Raw genomic sequence first — 18235 nt, 5'->3', positions numbered from 1 at the left:
TGCCTTTAGAATAATTTTTCTTTAATCAATCTTGCTTTACATGCATTTATATACTTTTGTTTATATATTTTATGACAACATCCACATTATATTATATTAGTACATACTTTATATCTGTATTTACAATTATTGATTTTCTTTCCTTTTTCTCTTTTAATAAACCTAAGTCTGGCCGGGAACCACAGTTGTGGATTCTGAAGGATACCTAACCCCTTTCTTTCGGACTAATTTGAACCCTTACCTAAAATCAAAATTGATTTCGTAGATTAGAATAAAGTCATACTTGTTAAATAAATAAATAGGTTTCCTATTTTTTCTTAAAAATTAGGTGGCGACTCCGTACAAAAATTAATTATTTTGAGTCCATAATGCCGTACTTGTTTTAACCTTAGGTAAAAATTAGGTATGACAGTTTGGCGACTCTGCTGGGGAGAAAGAGTTCTAACCATTATAGACTTAGGTAAATAGTTATGTTTTTATACATTGTTATTTGTTTCATACTAATTATCTTGATTTATCTTGTTTATGTGGCATAAATTATTTATTTGTTATTATTTTAGATAAATCATTTATTTGTTTATTGCTTTATTAAATTGTCATTCCGTTCATATTTCCTCCATTTAGGAATATTGACACTCACACACATTGTACATGCAGATTGTACATTGTACTTTTTCAATTTTTTTTTCAAATTACCTTATTTTAGAGAGTTGGCGTATACGTGAAGTGAGCGGGAGTTTTACTTCCGTGGAACTACGTGTCTTCTCATATAGGAAATCCAAGTTCGTGTCTATCCACTCTTAGTTAACATAGTATATAGCTAAAATAACACATTTTTAGGTGCATGCATCATTAGTCAACTTTATGTCAGAAGGGTTTACAACCTAAGTGACATTATTATAGTCCTTATACATATTTGAAGGACTATTATGTTTGTACATATTTATTTGCTCTAAATTGGTTATACTTTAGTAGAGAAGGTGTTTCTAATTTTTGTTTTGCCTAGTAGATCAGTTAAGAAATGTACCTTAGCAACATCGCCATTAGCTACGTATAGGTTTGAACTACGTTTTGACCTGATTCTTGTCCTAACAAGATACGTAGGCAACCTTGTATAGGGTTCGGTCTCTTCACTATTTTAGAATAATTTTTCCGGCATTAAACTGGGATAATTTTCTGGAACAGTTTAAAAATGCTCTCCAAAATTCTTCAAGAGCACAAATCAATAGCTCCTCAAATCCAAATCTCAATGACATTAGTGCCTAGTCAACCTACCTCTAAATGCTCACCTGATTGGTGCAAGAATAGCTAGCTTCTTTTTTTGAACTTCGCAAATCATTAAATTTGTGGCATATCAATCCTCACTTTCAAAAGCAAGAATTCAATATTTTTTAGTTATAATAATCCTGCCAACTGCGGCAAAATAATGTTATAATTCATTCAATGATTGACTTTTTTTAATCTTGTCAGCATACTGAAGTTGTGTCAAAGCCCTCTCCATGCTTTATATTCAATTTTTCGATCATTTGATTAGAATAATTTTGATGCTAAAAGCAGTTCTTTCTTAATCGTCTTTCACATTATTTTTATGAATGACCATCAATCTTTTTTTTTACAATCATACATTGCACATACGAATTTGTAAATTTGTCTGAACTACGTAGACCTGATTCTTGTTTTCATAAGATACGTAGGCAATCCTTATTTTGGGTTCGGTCTCATTTTTTTAAATAAAAAATAATTTTGACTTGATTGATACCAATACAGTTATAAGTGTGCATGAGAAAGAACAAATTGGTATGATGAAAAGGACCGAATTTATGGTAAACTATAAGTTCCTTTGGTACCTTTTATCACACTTGAATAATTCTTGAAAATTCTCTTGCATACATTTAAGACAAAAATGAAGCCCGCCTCATTGTTTCATGTGCATTATGTGGCGAGCTTTATTTTAATTCATGGCATTGTATTGTTGATCTAGAACTTGGCCTTAATGTTTGTTGAGGTAAAATTTTGAGTTGCACTTGATTTAGGAAAGGATTGTAGGCCTTTATTGACTCGATTGAGCCTTTCATAGCCTATAAAAAGACATTAGTCCCTAGTATTTCCTCTTTTGAGCCTAAAATTTTTTCTTTGGACAACCGTGTCTGAACCTATACCATTTTAGTGCTTACATGCACTATTCCTTTTTTGGCCTAGCTACGTCCAAATTGCGGACAACGATTCAAGATTAAAGATATAAAATGCAAAAGATACATTGTCCCAGATGAATAAAAATGAAAAAACGAATTCAATAGGAGCAAAATTCTCACAAAAAGAAGAAAAGAAAAAAATATATAATTTTTTTTTGAGAAAAAAGGAAAACTCCAACACAAGGTTCAAAAGAAGTCGAAGCAAATACAAAGCAAGGGACAACAAAGCACAACTAAAAAGATCATGCGTCAAAGCGCAATAAACATCGAATGCACAAATGCAGTGTAATGCTCATTGAGGAATTAGTCACTTTCATCCCAAATATTATCCTACCCATCCCCAAGCCTACATTACAAGCCAATAGAAAGTCCTACGAGATCTTATTTCAAGTGTCCTCATATTAGTGGATACTTACATGAAGGTCAAGCTTATAGTATCGCAATTGCATGCATTGAATTTCTTTCTGAGTGTGAGTGTATTTCTTAATACGTCTCGAAATTCAAAAGAAAATTACTCAAAAATGTGTGAAATAAGATATTCTTTTACTCAAACATGTGCGAAATGGGACTTTCTTTCGGGAGAGGACACTTGAAACATGAAAATAAGCATAGGTCAAAACTTTGTTTGAAGCAAGATGAATAAACCTTGTCGATACTTAGGCGTGTCTGAGGTACCACTTGAAACTATAGGAGTTACCCTGAAGTCGATTTCGGTTAGTTGGGGAGAAGATGGGGAAATTCTTATGCACACTTCTAATTATTGGTACCAACTAAAATCAAGACACGATCATGTCTTATTCATCTTTCAGCACTTTTTACCAAGAAAATGCAAAACTCTTTCTTTCTTTTTTCAAGACACTCAATTTTCAAGTACAGGCATTTGATTTTTGCTCTCAAGCACATACCTTCAAATATCGGCATTTTATTTTTCAGTCAAGCACTCATTTTTGAGTATTTTATATTTTTTATAGTCTTACCAGTTGAGAGACTATTAGATTTCAGTCACTTCACTAGTTGAGTGCCTTAGTCTTCATAGACAATTGGGGACAACAATAAGCATCAGTCTTCGTAGCAATCAGAGACATCATGCATCTTTTCAATTTGCAATAGAAAAATTATTTTTTTAGTTTCCTTAGAACAAGACATATCAGCATAAATAATACACTAGACAAATTTTGAGAGCCGTCTCAAAATTTACTCTATTTCTTTATTTCGAACTACATTGACCTGATTCTCGTAATACTCGAGATATGTAGGAAACTCTATGTAGAGTTCGATCGTCACAACCCCATATCATTCTTTCTCTCCAGCAAGTACACAATCTTTCATCCCCATCACCTCACAGCTTGATACTGGAGCAATTTTGAAAGTAACATCGAGAATATATGAACACTTTCATTTCCAAATAATTCTTTGCTCAATAATTATTTTTGCATAATTTTTTTCACCTTAAAATAAAATAATTGGGTCAGTCTGCCCTCTAAAAGACAGTTGTACATGTTTTTCTTCAATTAAATATTTATGCTTGCTTGCCTTTACTTGGACATATTGCACTTTATTTATTTCTTTTTGTACTGTATGCTATCTTTGTCTTTACTTGCACGCATCGCAATGTATTTATTTTATCATTTGTTATTTAAGCATTGTATGTATTTATTTGCATATCTCACAATGCATTTATTTTATTATTCAATACTACATGTCATTTTTGCATTTGCCGGCACATATCGCAATGCATTACTGTATTTTATCTTTGCCTTTATTTGCATGCATCGCAATGCATTTATTTTATCATTTAAGCACTTCATTTTATTTTTACCTTTACTTGCACGCATCGTAATGCATTTATTTTATCATTTAAGCACTACATTTTATTCCTGCCTTTACTTGCACGCACCGTAATGCATTTATTTATTATATCATTTAAGCACCGTATGCTATCTTTATCTTTATCTTTTATCAGCACACATCGCAATGCATTTAAGCACCGCAGGTTATCTTTTCCTTTATCTGCACGCATCACAATGCATTTATTTCACCGTTTAAGTACTACATGTCATCTTTGCCTTTTCTGGCACATTTCGCAATGCATTTATTTTCTTGTTAAAGCATTGCACGCACATATCACAATGCATTTATTTTTATTATTTAAGCACTACATATCATCTTTGTCTTTGTTGGCGCATATCACAATGCATTTATTTTCATATTTAAGCACTGCACGCACATATTGCAATGCATTTATTTTAGCACTGCATGTCATCTTTGCCTTTGCTGGCGCATATTGCAATGCATTTATTTTTTTGTTTTAAGCACTACATGCACATATTGCAATGTATTTATTTTATTATTTAAGCACTGCATGTCATCTTTGCCTTTACTGGCTCATATCGCAATGCATTTTGTTATTTAAGCACCGCATGCCTCAAAAATATTGTAATGCATTTATTCTATCATTTAACCATCGCATGTCATTCTTGTCCGCACTTATCGCAATGCATTTATTTTATCATTTCAGCATCGCATGTCATTTTTGCCTTTATCGGCGCATATTGCTACGCATTTAAGCACTGGACACACATAACATAATGCATTTATTTTATCATTTAGGCACTGCTGCCTTGCAAGTATTGCTGCATTTATTTTATCATTTAAGCACGGTACGCACACATCGCAATGTATTTTATCATTTAAGCACTGCATGCTTTGCAAGTATCGCAATGCATTTATTTCATTATTTAAGCACTGCATGTCATTTTTGTCTTTGCTGACACATATCACAATGCATTTATTTATTCCCTCTGTTTAAAAAAGAATGAGCTACTTTTCCTTTTGGTCTGTTTAAAAAAGAATGACCTCTTTTATTTTTTGGCAATACTTTAATTTCAACTTTCCACATGACATGTTTAGGACCACAAGATTAAAGGGCATTTTGGTACATTTGACATAACTTTAATTTAAGGCCACAAAATTCAAAAGTCTTCTTTATTTTCTTATAATTTGTGTCAAGTCAAAGTAGATCATTCTTTTTAAAACAGAGGGAGTATTATTTAAGCACTGCACGCACATATCGCGATGTGTTTATTTTAGCATTTAGGCACTGCACACCTCGCAAATATCGTAATGCATTTATTTTATCATATAAGCACTGTATGCCATCTTGATCTTTACCAGCATATATTGCAATACATTTGTTTTATCATTTAAGAACCACATTTCATCTTTGTCTTTACTTGCACATCGCAATGTATTTACTTTGTTATTTAAGCATTGTATGCTTTGACTTTACCTGCACATACCGCAATCCACTTATTTTACCATTTAAGCACTGGATGTTATTTTTGTCTATACCATTTTTTTTATTCATTTATTTAAACTTTGCATGCTATCTTTAATTTCTCAAAAGAAAAAAGGAAATAAAGAGAGAAAAAAATCAAAATTAAGCTTAATTTTTTGTTTATGTTTTATTGAGCAGTACTTCTTAGTTTAATACATTTGCAAGCATATAATTTGTGGATAAATTGGGTTCATCCACCCTAAAATAGGACATTTTGATATAGCAACTCCAAATTGGAGTTCGCTTGAATTTTATCAAAAATAATTTTTTGTCGAGTAAAATTGGCTACACGTCAACGTTTTCGTTTGAAGACTTTTACATTATCTTCAAACGAAAAAGGACAAACTGTTGACACCTAATTTTGACTCTCCATGATTAAAATTAGTGCATTTAAGTGTCCTTATCGTTAAAGTGTACAAAATGCCAATTTTTCTACATTTTTTTATAATTTTTAACAAATTATTGATAATCGACATTATTTTATAATTTTTCATCAATTTTTGTCATATTTTAATTATACATAATTTATTAATAATTATCTTTAATTTCATAAATTTTAGTATTTTTATCAGTTTATTATCATTTTAATATTTTTGCACAGTCATCTACATACTCTCACAATATAGCACTGTAATTCTTTATCGTACAGTATAATTTTAATTATTTTATAGAATAATATATTTTTTTAAGATAACTATTTTTTTAATTATTTATTGTAATTATACTTTGGCATTCATTATTTTGTACGTTATTTAATACGACCAGCAAAGGTGAATCGGTTTATTTATTTTAATACACAGAGTAATAAATTTATCAAGTCAACATCTCATCACTAAAAAGATATTTGACTTTATTTTATCTACTATCCCTAATTTAAGGGATATACTGGGAAAAGATAGATTTAATATCTATTTATTTTATTATTACTTTTCTTTTTTAAATACTCCACACACATACTAAACACACACAGCACACACCACAAACATTCACACCCTTAATTTCATAAATTTTAGGATTTTTATCAGTTTATTATTATTTTAATATTTTTGCACAGTTATTTATATACGTACACAGTATAACACTGTAATTTTTTACTGTACAATTTTAATTATTTATAGCATAATATATTTTTTTTCAAAAATAATTATATTTTTTATTTTTATTTTTTATTTTTTTGTATTTATATATCGGCATTCATTATTTTATATGTCCTACAAAAGCTGAGTCGAATCAGTTATTTCAATACACAGTACAATAATAATTCGGTATCTTGTCACTTTAACACAAATAATATTAATTTAGTTTTTTTTTTCTATTTTCTCCACTTTTTTCACTTTTCCACATCTACTTTCCTAAATCTAAGGGATATGCTTGAAAATGTAGATTTGATGAATTACTTTTTTCCTTTTAAATACTCTAACACACATTCACAATGCACATACAAAAACATAGATTTTTACTCCCACATATTTTCTTCTATTTTTCTCTCTCTAAAACCCACACAAATACACAAACAACCACAACAACAAAATACTCCATCTCAAGTGAAACTTTCTTCTTTTTTGTCTCATCGTTAATTTTGTGGGTTTATTGGAATAAATTTTAAGCATTATCACGTTCATTGTTGTCTTCACTGTTAATTTGGACTATTTATTAGTTTTCCTATCCATAGTTGATTTATGTTTATAAAGTATTTGCTTCTCCGGTAAATCACACTATAGTGTTATTTGGTCTTGGCTTTGTTCCTTCGATTTTTTATTTTTTTTCTTTCTTCTTTTTCAAAGTTCCTTTTCATTTATTTTTGTATTGTTTTAACTTTTTTCTACACACATATTGATTATTTGTGTTTGAATTTTCTTATAGTTATTAATTCTTACTTTAATAGTAATTTTGTTATTAATTCTTGCATGGTATGAAGATATGTGAAGTTACTTTCTTTTCTTATTATTGTTATTATTATTTGTTCATCTCTTTTCTTATGTCAATTAGCATGAAGTAAGATATTGCTATAGGTTTAATATGTTCTTTGTAATAATTTTGTTTGAATTCAAGTTTTCCGAAGAAGGAGGATCACCTGATTACCTTTCAAAGTGCGATCGCCAAGACCCAGATTGACTTTCTGCTGCTTAGGAAGGGGGATAGGGGACTTTGTCAGGATTGTAAATTCATTCCGAGTGAGCATCTTTCAACCCAGCACAGGATTCTAGTGATGGATTCGTCTATCAAGAAGTGCAAGAAGAGAAGGGTCGACCTAAAATTAAGTGGGGCGGATTGATGCCAGTTAGTGTACTGGAGATAGGGGAAAAGGTGGTGGGAATGGGGTTGTGGGAGAGCAGAGGGGACCTGGATACTATGTGGGATAGGGCAGCCACTGGCATAATGGATAGTGCTAAAGAAGTGTTGGGTGTTTCAAGGGGTCGGACAGGTCGTCATAAGGGGGACTGGTGGTGAAATTAAGAAGTGAAGAAGAAAGTAGATATTAAGAAGGAGGCTTATGTGAAGTTGAACGAGAGTAAAAATAAGGAGGAGAAAGGGGTGAATAGGGAGGCTTACAAAGTAGCTAGGAAGGAGGCTAAGTTAGCATTTAGGCTGCTAAGTCATCAGCGTTTGAGAGCTTGTATGCGGGACTAAAGGAGAAAGACGGAGATAAGAGGTTTTTTAGGCTTGCTAAGTCTAGGGAGAGAAAGGGTCGTGACCTTGATCAGGTGAAGTGCACTAAGGGGGGGGGATGGTAGTGTTTTGGTGGAGGAGGTCCACATTAAGAAGAGATGGCAGGAATACTTTCATAGACTTTTGAATGAGGAAAGAGACAGAGGCATTGAGTTAGGAGAGTTGGAGCACTCAGAAGAGAGACGTGATTTTAGTTACTACATGCATTTTACGGTAGAGAAAGTCAAAGAGTCCATTCGTAGGATGTGGAGAGGTAGGGCGACGAGGCCTGACGAGATTTTGGTGGATTTTTGAAAGATTGCTGAAGAGGCCGGCTTGAGGTGGCTGACTATTTCGTTTAACGATATTTTCAAGACTGTGAGAATGCCTGAGGCGTGGAGATGGAGTACGATGATTCTGTTATATAAAAATAAGGGTGACATTCAGAGTTGCAACAACTATAGGGGTATTAAATTATTGAGTCACACTATGAAGATTTGAGAGAGAGTGGTCGAGCGAAGGTTGAGGAGGTCGTTTCCATTTTGAAGAATCAGTTTGAATTTATGCCTGATCGCTCGACAACAAAGGCAGTCTATCTGGTGAGGAGATTAGTGGAGTAGTATAGAGAAAGAAAGAGGGATTTACACATGGTGTTCATCGACCTGAAAAAGGCGTATGAAAAAGTCCCGAGGGTGGTTCTTTAGAGATACTTGGAGGTGAGAGGGGTCCCGGTGGTGTACATCAGAGCTATTAAGGACATGTACGATAGAGAAAAGACCCGGGTGAGGATGGTGGGAGGAGACTCAGAATAATTCCTGACAGAGACCGGGCTGCATCATGGATCGACTCTTAGTCTATTCCTATTTACTTTGGTGATGGACGTGTTGACGTGGAGCATTCAAGATGAGGTGCCTTGGTATATGTTATTTGTGGATGATGTAGTGTTGATTGATGAGTCGCGAGGGCGTGTGAATGACAAACTGGAGATTTGGAGGCAAACCCTTGAGTCTAAGGGGTTTAGGTTGAGTAGGTCCAAAACTGAGTATTTGGAATACAAGTTTAGTGAATTGAGATAGGGGGAAGAAGGGGTGGTGAGGTTGGACTCCCAGGAGGTCTGTAAGATGGACAGTTTTAAGTATTTTGGGTCTACGATTCAGGGAAATGGTGAAGTTGATGAGGATGTCTCTAAACGTATTGGAGCAGGTTGGATGAAGTGGAGGCTCACCTCAGGAGTATTGTGCGATAAGAACGTGCCCCTTAAGCTTAAAGGAAAATTCTACAGAGTAGCAGTACGTCCGACCATGTTGTATGGAGCAGAGTGTTGACCAGTCAAACACCCTCACATCCAAAAAATTAAAAGTGGCGGAAATGAGAATGTTGCATTAGATGTGTGGGCTTACTAGAGGATACAGGGTTACGAATGAGATTATCCGAGAAAAGGTGAGAGTGGCTTCAGTGGAGGACAAGATGCAGGAAGAAAGGCTGAGATGGTTTGGGCATGTGATGAAGAGGGACACAGATGCCCCAGTTCGGAGGTGTGAGAGGCTAGCTTTGGATGGCTTCAAAAAGAGTAGAGGTAGGCCGAAGAAATACTAGAGGGAGGTGATTATACATGACATGGAGTAGCTCCAGCTGACTGAGGACATGACCCTAGATAGGAAAATGTGGAAGTCGCGGATAAGGGTAGATGGCTAAGGTGTATGTGTGGGGTACAACATGTAAGTAGGTGAGTTCCTTGTAGTCGGGTTAGTAAACCTAGGTCTGTGTTCATAGGTGATGTGTTATGTTAGTGTAGCTTACTACTAGGTAGGTGTCCTTTGTCTTATGTCTTAGTACTTTTCTTATTTCGTGTCATCCGTATGTTTCGTAGTTCGTACTTCTCTGATGTCTATTTTATTATTTTTTATTCCTAATTTCTCTATTATCCCATCCATCCCTTTGTTTACTGTTCTTCATATTGAGCCGGGGGTCTATCGGAAACAGCCTCTCTACTTCTTCGGAGGTAACGGTATGGACTGCGTACATCTTACCCTCCCCAGACCCCATTTTATGGGATTACACTGGGTTTGTTGTTGTTATTGTTATTTGTAATAATTTTATTTATATGGCCAATGAAATTATCTCTCCGTCGGTTATTTGAGGTCACCCCATCATAAAAGACGGAATTTATTTAATAAAGTTATTATTTTATATTAAAGGCTAACACTTGGCCGATGAAGAAATCTTTCATCGATTTTTGAGGTCTCCATAAATAAAAAGACGGATATTATGTGTATAAATACGTAATAAAATAAATAAAATTGAGCGATGACGAAATTTTTATAACAATGCAAAAGTTTATGATTCGTATCTTGGCAAGATGATTTAGGACGGCTAATAAATTGAGTAACCACTTCGTAGCAATGGCGTATCTAAAATCTGATCCGAGCCCACTCTTTTAATGAAAAATTATATTTTTATATATATACGTATACATATTTTTTTAATTTATTTTGATAATTATTTATTTATTTCTAACATTTTATTTACAAGTGTTTATACTGGTTATTGAAAATACTCATCGAACTAGCATTCAAAGAAGGATTTAGTTTTTATGTTTGTATTTTTATATTTTTACACTTGTACAAATATTAATTGTAGTGAAATCTTTATTTTTGGGGTGTTAGGCGGGATATTCTTTATTCACGCAATTCTCACCACGCGTTTAGGCAAATTTAAGCCATTAATATTTATATTAAAATTGATCTAGGTATTTAATCAAATAATTCACATTTTTTACATTAAAAAATATGACGTAATCTTTGCCTTTAGAATAATTTTTCTCTAATCAATCTTGCTTTACATGTATTTATATACTTTTGTTTATATATTTAACGATAGCATACACATTATATTATATCAGTACATACTTTATATCTGTATTTACAATTATTGATTTTTTTTCTTTTAATAAATCTAAGTCTGGCCGGGAACCACATTTGTGGATTTTGAAGGATGCCTAACCCCTTTCCTTAGAAATAATTTGAACCCTTACCTGGAATCAAAATGAGTTTCGTAGATTACAATAAATTCATACTTGTTAAATAAATAAATAGGTTTCCTATTTTTTCTTAAAAATTAGGTGGCGACTCCGTACAAAAATTAATTCTTTTGAGTTCATAATGTCTTACTTGTTTTAACCCTAGGTAAAAATTAGGTATGACAATTAGTTTCACCCTTTACACGCATTTTGTACCATCACTTAGAAAAAGCTAAGTCATAGCCTACCTCAAAAGTCGAAATCAGTTTGCTACACTTTAAACCCATGACCTTAATTTTTACGAATGATCCCGAACCCTACTAAAAATATCAAATATATAATTTACGCATCAAAATGAAACTAACGACACTTATATTGACTAATTTTGGTTCAGGATCAAAACGTACCTGGGAAACGAGTTTTCAAAAAAGAGGGGCAAAATAATAACTTTACTTCAAAAATGTGGTCCCATATTTTTAGCTACAGCTGAAAACCCAAGTCAAATTGAATCAAAAAAGATGTTCAAATCGAAGAAAAATTATTTTTAAGCTTTACCAGGTAAAATCTTTGAAATCCAGGTTAAAATCAAGAATTGAAGTTGTTTTGAAGGTTAAATTGATGAAAAACTAGTAATTATAAGATTAAAATATTATTCAAGTGAAAAGAAGTGAAATTGGGATTTAAAATCGAGCCCTAAGATTTTAGTGTTTTTGAGAACCTAATCAAGAATTACTTAGAAAATGGATGATTTCTTACCTTAAATCTGTAAGAGAATCAAGAAATGAATGTTAATCTAGCTTCCCAAGCACCCCGTAAGCTTCACTTTAAGCCCCTACACTAATTTTAGGGTTTAACTCTCAAGGCGAAGTTGAAAGAATGAGCAAAAACTAGATAAAAAGGGTTATTTATACTGTACTTGGGTACCAGGTAAAATAAGGCATACATCGCACCTAGGGAATACGATTTACCCTTTAAATTTCCTGGTTGCACCAGCAACCTGGTGCACCAGATTTTTAAGTCAAAACAGACTTCGACAGGTGTCCGTAATTTGTTCAGAATTCGATATACGCAAATGTACTATATAATCACATTAAATTCGTTGCTCCTGACTCAATGGAGATATCAGATTTTAAAAAACATATTGTTTTTATAAAGTTGACCCCCGAAATTTGAAATTGTAATTTTTTGAATCGAAGGTCAAAATGAGATTTTAAAGTCATAAATTCACACCAAACATGTTACTACCCTAAAATCGACATTTCAGATCTAATGGCGAAGTTGGATTTTCCATTCGAGGTCATTTCAACCAAATGTGGTCCCACATTCATATTTTTAATTTTTTCAACTTTCTGGCTAATAGGTCGAAATGATCTCGGGTGTGCCGGTATTCGAACCAAAGGTCTACCAAGACTAAAATGATATTTCGGAGTTGCTGGTGCAGTCCGTTTAGCTATCCGTTACATGGATCAAAAGATATCCATATACGTCCAAAATAAGGTTCTTAAACCCATAAAAAACCATAATATCGCATAAATGGTACCAAATGCATCAAAAACTGTGTCAATCACCCCCACACCCCAGAAATACAATAATGTAACTACGAGGAGGGATAAAACAGTCATATTACAGAAAATCACAAACTTTACATGTTTCGTGAAATTTTAAGGTCGTTACATTATCCACCACTAAAAATCTAGTTCGTCCTCGAACTACGACAAAGAAATATATGAATCAATGAAGAGCTGGGAATAGGAATGACGCATATCAAACTCAACCTCCCAAGTAGCCTCATCTACTGGTCGATGTCACCACTGAACCTTAACCATACTGATAACTCTAGAGCTTAACCGTCTAACATCCCTAGCCAAAATAGAGATCGGTTCTTCAACTAAGGGCAACCGCTCATCTAACTGATCCGACTCCCAACAAATGACATGAGACTCATCAGGAATATAGTGACAAAGCATAGAAACATGAAAAACTAGATGAATAACTGATAGATTAGGGGGCAACGCCAACTCATAAACCATATCACCAACAGTCTGAAGAATCTCAAATGTACCAATATACCTGGGGTGAAACTTGCCTCTCTTCCTAAACCTTATTATATCCTTCATGGGTGAAACTCAAAGGAAAACACAATCATCAATACGAAATCTCAAGGCATGAAGTCTACGATCAGTATAGCACTTCTCCCTACTCTGAGCCGCTATAAGTCTATCCTAAATGACCTGGAATCTATCCAAAGACTCTCGAAGCAAGTCCGTACCTCGAGGTCTCACCTCTGAAGCATCAAACCATCCCACTATGGAACAACAACGCCTACCATACAACGCCTCAAAAGGAGCTATGTCTAAAGCCAAATGTTGCTCCCATGGGCCCCCAAAGTCTATCATATATGTGTGAAGCATATCCTCCAAAACCTGGATAGTCCGCTTTGATTGGACATCAGTCTGGGGGTAAAACGTTGTGCGAAGATCAACCCGAGTATCCAACTCATCCTGAAAAGTCTTCCAAAAATGAGATATGAACACAGAACCTTAATCTGAAATAATGGACACCAGCACACCAGGCAGACGCACAATCTCACGAATGTAGAAAGGGCCAACCTCACAACATTGAATGAGACTTGAACTAGAATAAAATGAGCTAACTTGGTCAATTGATCTACGATGACCCAAACACTGTCAGAACCATAAGATGTACAAGGTAAATCAATGACAATGTCCATGGTGACCCGTTCCCACTTCCACTCGGGAATGGGAAACCTTTGAAGCAATCCACCAGGTATCATATGCTCGGCCGTCACCTGTTGACAATATAGACAACGAGCCATAAACTTCACTATATCTCGCCTCATACCACCCCACCAGCAGTGTTGTCTCAAATCACAATACATCTTATTAATACTTGGATGTATGGAATATCTAGAATAATTGGCCTCTTCCGATATCAACCTAATCCAATCACCCACTCTTAACACACAAACTCGGCACACAATTCTTAAAACTTAATCTGAATCAAGTGAAGTTTCTTTAGCCTCCCTGCTCAACACCTTATCTCGAATAAACCTCAATCCAACATCATCAAATTGATGAGCTCGAATCTACTCCATCAAAGAAGATCTGACCTCCACAAATGCCAAAACACGCCCAGGTGTCGAAATCTCAAACCTAACCAACTAGTTAGCTAAAGACTGAATCTTTAAGGCCAAAGGCCTCTCCTAGGTAAAAGATGTGCCAAGCTACCCATGCTAGTCGACTTCTGGGTCAAGGCATCCATAATCACATTAGCGTTGCCCGGATGACAGTGATAGTCAAGTCGTAATCCTTAAGAAACTCAAGCCAACGATGCTTCCTTATATTTAGATCTCGCTGAGTGAAGAAGTACTGAAGGCTATGATAATCTGAGAAGATCTCACAACGGACTCCATATAAGTAGTGCCTCTACAACTTCAAGGCAAACACAACTATGCACAACTCCAAATCATAGGTAAGATAATCCTCTCATGAGGCTTTAACTAATGAGACATATAAGCAATCACTTTGCCCTCCTGCATCAACACAACACCTAACCCAACAGCTAAAGCATCATAAAAAATGGTAAAATCCACGCCTTCTTTGTGCAATGTCAAGATAGGAACTGAAGTCAACAAATCCTTAAGCTTTTGAAAGCTCACCTCGCAAGCATCAAACCATTGAAAAGAAATCTTCTTCTGGGTCAACTTGGTCAATGGAGCTGCAACGGATGAAAAATCCTCAACAAAACACTGATAATAGCCTGCTAAGCCAATAAAACTCCAAATATCGATGGGCAAAGTTGGTCTAGCCCAATCACAAACCATGGAAATCTTAGTTGGATCAACCATAATACCTTCCTTAGTTACCACATGATCCAAGAAAGGAAAAGACTCCAACCAAAACTTGCACTTAGAGAACTTCGCATACAACTTCTCATCTCTCAACCACTGAAGCACAATCCGCAAATGCTCTTTATGCTCAGCCTCACTCTTGGAATACACCAAGATATCATCAATAAATACAATAACAAATGAGTCGAGATACAGTCAAAATACCCAGTTTATCAACTCCGTGAACATTGTAGGGGAATCGGTCAACCCAAAAGACATAACCAAGAACTCGTAATGACCATATCGAGTCCAAAAAGTTGGCTTGGGAATATCTGAAGCTCTAATCCTCAACTGGTGATAACCAAACCTCAGATTAATCTTTGAAAATACTGTAACACCCTGGAGTTGATCAAATAAATCATCGATGCGGTAAAGTGGATACTTATTCTTAATCGTCATCTTATTCAACTATCAATAATCAATACGCATCCATATAGATCCATCTTTTTTCTTTACAAACAAGACGACGCACCCCAAGGTGAAACACTAGGTCGGATAAATCCCTTATCCAACAACTCCTGCAACTGATCCTTCAGTTCCTTCAATTCTGTTGGGGCCATCCTATAAGGAGTAATAGAAATGGCTTGGTGTCCAGCTGAACATCAATAGCAAAATCAATATCTCGATCTGGAGGCATACCAAGCAAGTCCATAGGGAACACATCCATAAACTCACGGACAACACAAATAAATCCAAGAAAGTAGGCAAAACAACAATGGTCGCAACTATGAGCCAAGTAAGATAAATATCCCCTCTTAATTAATTTACGAGCCTGGACATAAGATATAATCTTCTTAGGACCCGAATGAAGTGCACCCTTCCAGGCTATCATTGGCACACCCGTGAAGCTAAAGTGACAGTCTTAGCAAAATAATCTAAGATAAAATGATAAGTAGACAACTAATCCATACCCAAAATAACATCCAAATCAACCATGTCTAACACAAGCAAGTTTACCAAAGTCTCATGCCCGACAAAAGTCACAACACAAGATTGGTGCACTCGATACACCACTAAGAAATCACCTACCGGCATAGATATATGAATAGGCATGGCAAGAGGCTCACTAATAGAATCAAAACCCAAAGCAAAATACACAAACACAAAGGAGAAAGTCAATCGGGGATCAAATATTGCCGATGCAGGTCTGAAACAAACGGGGATGATACCAGTAATCACAACATCAGAAGCCTCAACCTCAGGTCTAGCTGGTATAGCATAACACTGACCATGACCACCAGCTACCTAGGTAGCCCCACACCACCAACTGCCTGAGTGGCCCCATAGCCACCCCCACGAACTCTAGTACCTCTATCCCTTGCACCTCTGGTAGCACCCCTACCCCTCACAGATAAAATAGGAGTGACCTGAATCACCCGGTAGGGATAGATCCTGGCCACATGGCCAATCTTATCACACACATAGTAACCTCTCAGTCCAGTCTCAACATGAGAAGGTACAACTATGCTCGAACGGTCACCCTGAACTGCTAAACTAGAAAATACATAACCTAAACTCTGTAAAGCTATCTACACTTGACTACCATAGTATCCACGATAACCTCTAAAATCTCTACCTCGAGAGGTATAACTCATGAACTCACCAAAACTTCGCTCCTTCTTGGTGCCTCCCTGAGATACACTAAGAATACCCTCTGTCATCATAGCATGATCCATAATACTCTGAAAACAAACCCCAAACAAAACCATCTGAGACATAGCCAACAGAAAAAAGACATCCAAAACCTTCACAAACTTTTGAATCTTCTCAAACTCGATAGAAATGCTTTTATAAAAAATATCTAGACAAGGCATGGAAGTGTGCCCCATACTCAACAAATTTCATGGATCCATGCTCCAAATGATAAAACTCGTCCCGTATACTATCTCTTAAATTTAAAGGCACAAATCTCTCTAGGAAAGCCTTAAAGAACAAATCCCAAGTCATCTCGGGAGAATCACAGGGTCTGTAAATGACAAGTGAACTCCACCGATCTCTCACTGTATCTCTCAACTGATAAAATATATAGGCAACTCCATGAAACTCGAACAAACCCAATTGTGCAACTTCTCTCGGCAATCAATTAGAAACTCATAGGCATCCACGCCCACTGCACCACCAAATCTGGGAGTACCCAATCGGGTAAACCTCTCAAATCTCTTCTGATCCTTATAAGACATTATTACACTAGTAATGAGAGGAGGCATAGTAAATCTGGCAGGCTATAGTCCCATCTAAGAAGGTAACTAAATGACGGTTGGATTCCTGATCTCAAAACCCATAGTCAGATGTCGACATTGAAGGTGGAATAAGACTCGAGGATTTATGAGTACCCAAACTAGAAGTAGGTGCAACAAGAGGATCCACACTCTGAACTGGAGGAACACCCGGCATAACTAAAGAAGAACCCTTTAAATGGGTTAAAATAAACCAACAATCCCTCCAAAACTGGGGTAAACTAACTCTGAAGAACTGGAGTAGGCCCACACCTCCAACCTTCTCAACATGAGGCTCAGGGAAGAGTCCATTAGATCTTCTCCTAGATGGGGTTGCACCACGGGGCTTTCCCCTCCCTCGAGTTCGTCCACAACTCGAGGCTCGCCCTCTTAGTGAAGACTTTACATCACTACTATCGCGAGACCTAGTCAACACCATATGCATAGAAAGAGTGAAACCTAACTTAGAACCCAAGATATGAAAGAAATTCGTGGTAAGGAATAAAATAAGGAAAGTTTCCTAAAGATATCTTATAGAAATGGATATCTATGTACCTCTCAAAGATAGAAATGGACGTCTATGTACTGATTTGCGAGACTTTATTAGACATCCCGTTCTTACACCGTTGAGACCAATGAAAATTAGATGCTCTGATACCAATTTGTCATGACCCAAAAATTGATATGTCATGATGGCACTTATCGCGACGAACCTTGACAAGTAAGTCTTTCATACAAACTGATACACACGGGGAAAAGATAGAAAGTCCCCCAAGGTAAGGCTTCTAGGACGAAAGCAAACCATATAGATATAATAAAAGTAGAAAGAATAAAATTAGCACATGCAGCCATAACTCCCAAAACTTGGTGTCAACAATATAAGAACTACTAATACAATTCCAGATTCAAATA

Source organism: Capsicum annuum, chromosome 8, assembly GCF_002878395.1.
Source record: "Capsicum annuum cultivar UCD-10X-F1 chromosome 8, UCD10Xv1.1, whole genome shotgun sequence".
Lineage (NCBI taxonomy): Eukaryota > Viridiplantae > Streptophyta > Magnoliopsida > Solanales > Solanaceae > Capsicum > Capsicum annuum.
This window is presented reverse-complemented; position numbering follows the sequence as displayed.